At 31.2% G+C, this 8,885-nt stretch overlaps 1 protein-coding gene across 2 annotated transcripts in view; it reads right to left on the reverse strand.

Moving 5' to 3' along the window:
• Window positions 1-8,231, reverse strand: part of LOC142325612 (uncharacterized) — a 68,745-nt gene extending 60,514 nt beyond the window's left edge. Inside the window, exon 1 of one of the 2 annotated variants that reach the window (XM_075367579.1) lies at window positions 7,956-8,231. The gene's annotated coding sequence lies outside the window, so the exon portion shown is untranslated. The remainder of the gene's footprint in view (window positions 1-7,955) is intronic. The other variant, XM_075367578.1, reaches the window with a different exon arrangement.
• Between the last annotated feature and the right edge of the window lie 654 nt (window positions 8,232-8,885).

Raw genomic sequence — 8,885 nt, forward strand, 5'->3', positions numbered from 1 at the left:
TTACTTTTTTAATATTAATACAATTTTTGAAACGATAATTTGCAGTGGTTTTATTCTTTGTTTGTATTATTCAAATAAAATAAGAGTAAATTAAACAATCTTTTTAACTAAAAATCCTTTCGTGTAAAGATTAAACTTACTTAAACTAACTTAGAGAGGAACGTACTTCAGTATGATGTAAATGCACTTCAAGGTACCTTAAATAAAATTTCACGTAAACCCACATAATACATACACAAAAGATTTTAACCCTCCCCTTTGAGATTAATGAGTGCGATGTAACACTCGAAAACCGTCTTTATTCCGTTGGTTCACAAAGGATAACTTAACTATCTATCATTGTATTTACTAAATTAGTGTCTACTCAAATATTCCTTATTTACAGATGTTTGTTACGTAAGTAAACTAGAAAATCCAAAAATAATACGATTTTAAATTATAATTTTCAATTAATATTAAATAATCAGATGTTTCAGGAACATCTATTACATATACACGTATGTAATACCTATTAAATTAAATTTACACATTTTAAAAAGTATGTAGAATTTTATTTCGCTAATAATTTTTTCATTTTTTTTTTTATTATCATTGAATTATTATGTATTGTAATTTTGTTTTAGAATCACTGGTTAATAATTATTAAATCAGTATATTTAAATTTTAAAAAAATAGTTGAAAAAAAATAATAAAAGGAGATGAAGTCCGATTCAAACCGAGGTGTCTTCCCTTTAAAGATCAAAATATTTTATATTTTTACGTCACGCCGAAACTAGTCAAAATGGATTCAGGGATGGTCAAAATGTATATTTTCATTTAAATCTGGAAACCGAAACGTATCGCAATCACAATTAAAATATTAGAAAATAATAATAATAATAGAAAATATTAGAAAAAATAATTTAATATTAGACAACGTATAATGTAAAAAAAAATTGATTGTGAATGAAACTAAATTGATGGTCTGTAAACTAAATTTTAGATGGAATAATTTTTCATTATATTTTTTTTTGTTTAAAAGTAGGGTAGTTGGAAGATGTTATCGGTGAAGATCGTTGCCGTACTCAGATGAAGGAGAGAAAAGTGAATATAGAGAAAAAATTGATGAAATCCGACAACACTGTTGTCGGGAAGTCATGGTATATTACGCAATGCTTCCAGGGAAGTGTTGCTAACCTAATCCATTCGTAACCATCCAATTTACATATTTTTTATCGAGATATTTATTATAACTGATTAAGGTGAGTTTATATATATTTTTAATATAATTACAATTTTTGAAACGATAATTTGTATCCTTTGTTTGTATTATTCAAATAAAATATGACTAAATTAAACGATCTTTTTAACAGAAATTCTTTCGTAAAAAGGTTAGAATTATTGAAAAGACACGTACTGTAAATGAACAGCTAAGTTAAATAAAATTTCAGACACCGAAGATTTTATTAAGTGCGATATTACACCCACATAAACACGATAAAAAAACTACATGTCATTGTAATTACTAAATTAGTGTCTACTCAAATATTCCATTTTTTAAATATTTATTAGATTAAAAATGTTAGAAATCAGTTTACACTCGTTTATTTTTACAAAATAAATTATCGACTCCTAAATAGCTTACCGTTTATTACACGAAGATTAATTTTTACTTGAAAATATTCGGAACGAGCGTTAAAATATTTTAAATTCTATTCGTAACATTTAAAAAATATTTACCGATAATCTTTTAATTGAATTTTCCTTTTAAAGTGTATTATAAGGCATAAAAAAATCGGTTTAGTAGGTCGACTGGATCAAACAACCTGCTAACATGTCGAAGGTTCTGGTTTGATTCCAGGCACGAATTTAGCGATTCTTATCAGCCGTGATTCATCTAGTTAATTATGTGTTTAAGAAGGAATAAAAATCTGAGGTTAAAAAAAAAAATCTTGAGATTATCCAGGATAAACTAATTGTGTCTTCAAATAACTTACATAATGGTGTAAATTAAATGTAAATCCAACAATTAATATGTAGACTGAAATTTTTCGTTACGATTTTTTAAATGAATCTAAGAGAAAAAATAAATCACATTAGTAGTCGGGTTCTATAACAATCGTCCGATGTACTAAAGGTCCTGTGTTCGATTCTGAACTTGGGTTCGGTATTTTTCTGCGATTACCATTTCATTTCATTCATTACATACAATAATAAACGACGCGAAATAAAAAAATTACAAAAAACTATGTTTCTTTGGCTGATCAAAGGAGCACTGAAATTAAAAAAAAATGTAATTAACAATTTAACGATGTACTTGTATTTTCGAAATAAAATTCTATACGCGTAATTTTTTATTACTAAAAACGACGTAGCGCTTTTCTTTTTAGTTCATCCGCTTTTCTAGAACTACCCTGGCAAAAGAGCTTGAAAACCTTTTGAAGATTCTTGGAACGCCGTCTAGCTGCCTACCCGTGTGATTGGAATGCGATAAGCAAGTGTTGCATTTCTGGCTTAAGAAAAATCCCCAATAATCGGTTATTTTTATTAATCCTTAAGCTTAATGTCAGTAGCCATCCCCCAGTTTATGAAAAAGATACGAAAATCTTTGTACGGAATTGTGCGCTTCACAGTTCCAGCGGCGTTGTGTTTAGCTGTTGTGCGCATGCGCACATAGGAAACTGCCAGGAAGAGAAAGCAGAGCCCACCCTGGCGTGCCGGCGGAAAATAGTTTTCTTTTACGCCACGTGTTTACGGAAACTTCCTTTTTCGTTCGCTTCTCTAATTCGATCATCTGCGGAAGGAATACGAAAGTGTTTATTTGTTTTTTCAGTAGCGATCAGATGACTGCTGAAAGGAAGGACTCTTTGATCGCCAAATCAGAAGGGCTAAAGAGAAGGTAATTAGTAAAAACTAATAACGTATTTGTTTCTGCGTACATAGAAATTGAAATTAACCGCCGTTGGAGTATAGTGTTTTTAAGCGGACATTTTATCGCCTAATATTACTAAAAAATATTATCTGTTGTCATTTTATTATTTATTCGATTAAACCGAATAGGCCTTTTAAGCGTAATGTGCTTAGAAACGGTGTGCCGTATTCTTGAATCTAATAAAGTGTAGAATTAGATTATTATCCTGCTTTTTGCTATCGATTCATTCTTGTTTTCGGTTCTTTTATTTTACAGAAAACTTTAACCGCGGCCTTGAAAAGGCTAAGAAAATCAACCTCGTTAAATTTAGCTACGAACCGCTACCGTTCGTGTCTGTTTCTAACCAAACGACACGATTTCAGCGATGAAGAATTCCAGAAACCGGGTATCTCTCGATCGGATGGACCGATTTGGATGAAATCGGCACGATGATTTTTTGTACGTGACGGCGATTAATTTGTCACGATAGATGTAGCAGGCAAGGAGATATGGATCTTAAGGGTCCTGTATCTCAAAATTTTATTCAAAGGGCAGAAATGTTTCCCAGCGAACATATTTTCCGGTATTATTCAATCCCCTATAAAGGGATAAAAATATCCTTTTTTCGGTTTCTCGCGCGGTTGGCGAAAGGACCTGTTGGTCTGCCTAAATTATATTTGAACTTTATTTCGACGAAATAGACTTTTCCGTTATCGGTCTAGAAATGTTAATCGCTGAAATTACTTAATTTTTCATATTTACTTATAATTCTAACGTTACATATTTGTTAAACTGTTTACGCCGTATCAAAACAGTACATACTGAGAATATTATTAAGCGACGTCAGGAACTGGGCGGAGCGAAAGCACGGGAACACAGGCTACGAATTTACCCGGCTCCTGTCTGGACATAGATGTTTTCGGGAGTCGTCGCTCCTCGATCACCCCCTGGGGACGCCTTCCGGTCATACGGATTCGGATAGTAGAGTGCCTGTGTGATCTTGCAGGGACTGTACATATCATATGGCTTAGATCCGGGCCCTGCAGGATAGGGGGGCAGGTTTTTTTAGCGGGGGAGAACCCCGCACTGCCGTCAGTGCTGGCCTGACGGCGGCTGGCAGAGATTTTTCCTCCCCCTACGGAAAGAGAAAAAAAAATGAATATTATTAAAAATACTGGTATCAACATTTTATTTTTATTAAATTTCAACTCTACCCGTATTCTATTTTCCCATTTTTGACAGCTGTTTTTAAACGCTGTACAGAGAAGTGAATACAGTATAAAAAATTAATGAAACTTATAGTAAAATCCAATATAAGTTACGTAAATTAGCGAGCGATTTAATAAATAAACCTCGAAAATGAGAAAACTATTTCACAAGAACACAATATTTTTTTACATTTGTTAAATATAAAAAGCATACAAATGCTGCATAATAAATATGTACAACTTTATCCCGGTTTCAAAATCGCCACAATAAACACTTAAATTACTTATATACGCTATTACTATCTCGTATCAGACATATATATATATATATATAGGTTATCCACGTTAAAAATCTACATTTATTCCTACTGTGGAATTTTTAATCCCCATAATAATACTAGAAAGGCAACAATATTTTTAAGAAATTATATGCATAACTTTTAAAATACGAGTAATACATAATTTCTTATTTTTTACCGTATTTTACGATAATTTATTCAGTTAACGTAGTTTCTTAAAATTTTTGGAACTCTGCTTCAGATCGTGCTTAAAACATAATTAACGTTTCGTTACTTATTCCGTTATATTCAATAAACGGATGTAGAAATTTTAAACATTTTAAAAGATTTATTACGTTTTTTAACGGGATTTAAAAAACATTCGGTAGAATAAATCCATAATACATCCATAGATCGATTAACTCATTCCAATCAGGAAAAGGAAAGGTGGATATCGTTTTGATAATAACCGTAAATTAAAAGAAGATTTCCATCTTTGAGTTAGTGGCGTTTTTATTTCTGTAATCTACAGGTACGTAAAACTGATAGGCGACGGTCGTAAACGTATCAAACAAATATCACACCTTTATAAAACAATGCAAGCAAAACCGACATCAAAATCCGTTCAGCACGCAACACCCGGTCCGTTTACCGAAAACGATTTGGATGGATTTCAATTAAACAACAGATTTTTCTTTGAAATTACGAACGGTAACGTATTCCTTATAAAATTATGATCATTTCCGTCTTCATTTTCTCAATTTATCCACCATCCTGTCATATTAGTAACGTTTTCATCGGTTTATTATCGTCTGCGAGTAAAGAGTAATTTTATTTGCAATTATTTCTAAATTCGGAAAAAAAAATTAGGTTTGAATTACGGACAAAATTAATATGATAGCTGCCGTAATTACAATGAAGTTAAAGTTAAAATAGAAAGTAATTGTAATGTTTACAAGCCGTAATTTTAACGATAAATATTGTTCGAGCTGGTTGTAAGTAATAGTTTAGATGAAAAATTAGATATTATTTGTAAATTACCCGTCAAGATTGCGATTATTATTTTAAGATAGGTAAATCGGATTCATATTTTAAGTTTTTTTGTTATTTTTGCGTAATAAAATAAATTTTATATCCATTGAAATGTTATTTTTTGAAAAATGCTTAGTAAATTTTTGGAAGCCGTAATTTGTTTTTATCTATTTCAAGAAAAATTGCCCGTAATAATGAATAAATTTGAGTGGTGCAAAAAAGTAGATTTCTTTGCTTGCGAATTCCGAGTTTTTATAAAATGTTTATAGCGCCTTAGAAATTAAAGAAATCTGCATATCAAACGGAAATATTTATAAAACAATCGAACTTTATGTTTCAACCTTGCTCGGTTCTTTTAATCTTGGAGGTGGCAGTACATCGTATCTCGTTAAATTTATTATTTTTATTTATGTTTTTTTAGTAAATTAACCGGAGGCAGGGGCAATTTTTTTTTTTTTTTTACCTTCCTTCACCCCTTTTGAAAAATCGAAGTCTGTTGTTATTTATTCGCGTGAAAATTACACACATCAGAGAACCAATAGATTTACCGCTGAAAGAAAAATCTGAAAAATTATAAATACGGATTTATTATTAAAAAATGTTACGCGCTTTTTAAGTGTGTTAACATTTTCCGTTGAAAATACATTTTTTTTAAAATAATAATAAACGTTCTTCTGGTAGCGAGTGATCTTTATTTAAATATTCTACATTACATTACACAATTAACGATTACTAAAATTACAAGCGATAACAAAATTCTAATAGATATTTCACTAGTAATAATTTTTTTTTCTTTTTAACAGGTGACAAATTAATTTTATCTAAATCTAATGTTTTTAAACTTATATAAAATTCTGTGCGTCGAGACTAATCACAACTTAGTTCATTATATAATTTTGGATGCCCGCGACTTTTATCGCATACTGTGGGTTATTTATTTATATAATTTTACCGTTATTAGGATCGATAAGATATATTCCTTAAAGTGTTTTAGTTATTTTTTACTTATAATTTACAACTTTTATTTTTACGTAAAAGGAAGTATTGTAATCGCGAATAATTTCGGTTTTCAGATTTCAACGGAAATATCCATTTTCACTTGTTTTTGCGTGACGTCTGTACATATGTATGTGCGTACGTAATTACCTCGCGTAGCTCAAAAACGATTAGCCGTAGAATGTTGGAATTTTGGATTTAAAACAGTTGTAACAGATCTAGTTGTGCACCTCCCCTTTTCATTACAATCGGATGAACCAAAAGCGTCCAAAAAAAGCCAAAATTTAAAAAAATTAGATTTTGAACTTTTTCTTAACTGCAGTAATAAGCTCTGATCGAGAGGTTTTCTACGATATATCTATCGTAAGCGGTACTTGTTTTCATCGGTTCCAGAGTTATAGCCCCCAATAAAATTTTAATTAATGAAAGAAAGCGACCCCACGCACTCGTGGATAAGATTACCCTTTGCGGGCCCAGTTAAGGATTACATTAAAAAGTTGATTATATATTTAATAATCTTTACATCACACGAATTTATTTTATTTGTTTTTCCGATTAACATTAGCAGTTAAATTACGGGTTCGTTTATTGACTTCATGTAGTTTTTAACTCTTAAGTAATTAACCGTTTAAAACAATATCTTTTTCACGTGTAAAGAAGGATATATTTTAGGTAAGAGGGCCGTATTAAAACCACGTGTTTTCGCGTCCCTCAGTTTTCTGTTTTTATTAAATATTTATTAATTAAATATTTACTCGATTAGTATTAGGACATAGAGTATATTTCTGTGAACATTTTCAAGTGATTTGATCAATTTTAGGACGATTCTGTGATTTATTGTAGAATTTTACGGTTTTTAATTTTAATATTAATTTTTAATAGCCATTTAAATGTTTATAATAAATGACGTATAGCTACTTCGATGACGCCATCTTTCTCGTTAAGTGTGTGTGTGTGTGTGTGCTGCCAGGCCAGCTGCGCTTCCCTACTCTGTTGCTATTGGTGCAGAGGGGACACGTGATGCGCCATGCTGCTCTGCGCATCTCAGTCACTGCTATGTAGTTAGTGCAAGAATTATATAAAAATAAAAAACCTAGACTTTAACGTAATATCTGTTAGAATTACTACTATTCCAGGAATACGCTTGCATATGCTAAATACTAACTCCTCCTTCACCCAAAAATACCCGGGAGCTGCTGATTACAATACAATACATAAATACGAGCCTTATAAAAATTTAATTCGCTAACGTCTAAAAATCTGGATTCCTGCAACTCTTTCTTGCGTACAGTAGTGGGTTATTTCTATATAAAATTTTACTATTATTGGGATCGATGAGATACGTTCCTATTCCTTAAAGTCTTTTCGTTATCGTTTCCTGATGGTCTGATCGGGTAGCGGTTACGTAAGATAAAAGAACAACATAATAAATCGCATAAACGCTATTTAAAGTTTGTTAAATTTATAATTATATACCAGAATCGCAAGAAGAGTTACATCGCGAATACACATTACATTCGCAAATACAAAAATAATAAAATCTAATTTTACCTTTTTTTTATTATATTCCGGCAATCCAGAAACAGCCGCGAACCGTAAGTAAGAATTAAATAAAATATTTATATAACGTAAATCTTGTAAAGAGCTTAGCGCGATGATTTATCGATAACAAAAGATTTACACTCCACAACCGATGTTTATGTACTCGCCTCACGAACAGAAATGTTCGATAGATTGGTAACATCGTCTTCCCCACCAATTATTACTATTAATAATAGTCTTGCGTGTGTAATTCGTTGGTAAGTTCACATTTGTTGACAAATTCTAGCCGGTATTGCGAAATCGACAAAACTACTGGCGACGTTGCTGTCTGCGACCTTGACCACATACTTAATAATTTTTATTTTTTCCTTTTGCGGCACACTTGACAAAAAATACTGCATCTCTGTTATATCTGTTTAATTAAATTTTCATTAACATCTAAAGAAACATATTTACAATTCTTATTTGTATCGCTAGATTAAATAATAAAATCTTCACAATTTATTTCTCGATCGATATTATTTCAAATGAGCATAAATATTTCCATTACTTTTTGTTAGCACTAGACTAGATAGGGAATTTTGGAGAGCTGCATCAAACCCGTCAAATGACTGAAGACAAAAAAAACTTGTTTTTCCTTATTCTAATTTTTGTCGATACTATTCCAGTCGCATAAAATATCAGTTACATATTATTCATACAGTCGATTATCCTACTCTCTTAGCCCTCCTTTTTCTAAATAAGATACATCCCATATATCGTTTATTTTTTGAATTTTTAGAACTCAAAATCGTATTTTGAAATTTTAAAAATTAACTGAGATTACTAATTTTCCCTACTCCATACCCTGATGTTAGAATATTCCCGATCTGTGCTTTTCCCCTTATCGACCTAGTATCTATTAACTCTCTCTCCTGATCGAGCGATTTTTCATCCGCG

Source organism: Lycorma delicatula, chromosome 5 (genome assembly GCF_047948215.1).
Source record: "Lycorma delicatula isolate Av1 chromosome 5, ASM4794821v1, whole genome shotgun sequence".
Classification (NCBI taxonomy): Eukaryota; Metazoa; Arthropoda; class Insecta; order Hemiptera; family Fulgoridae; genus Lycorma; species Lycorma delicatula.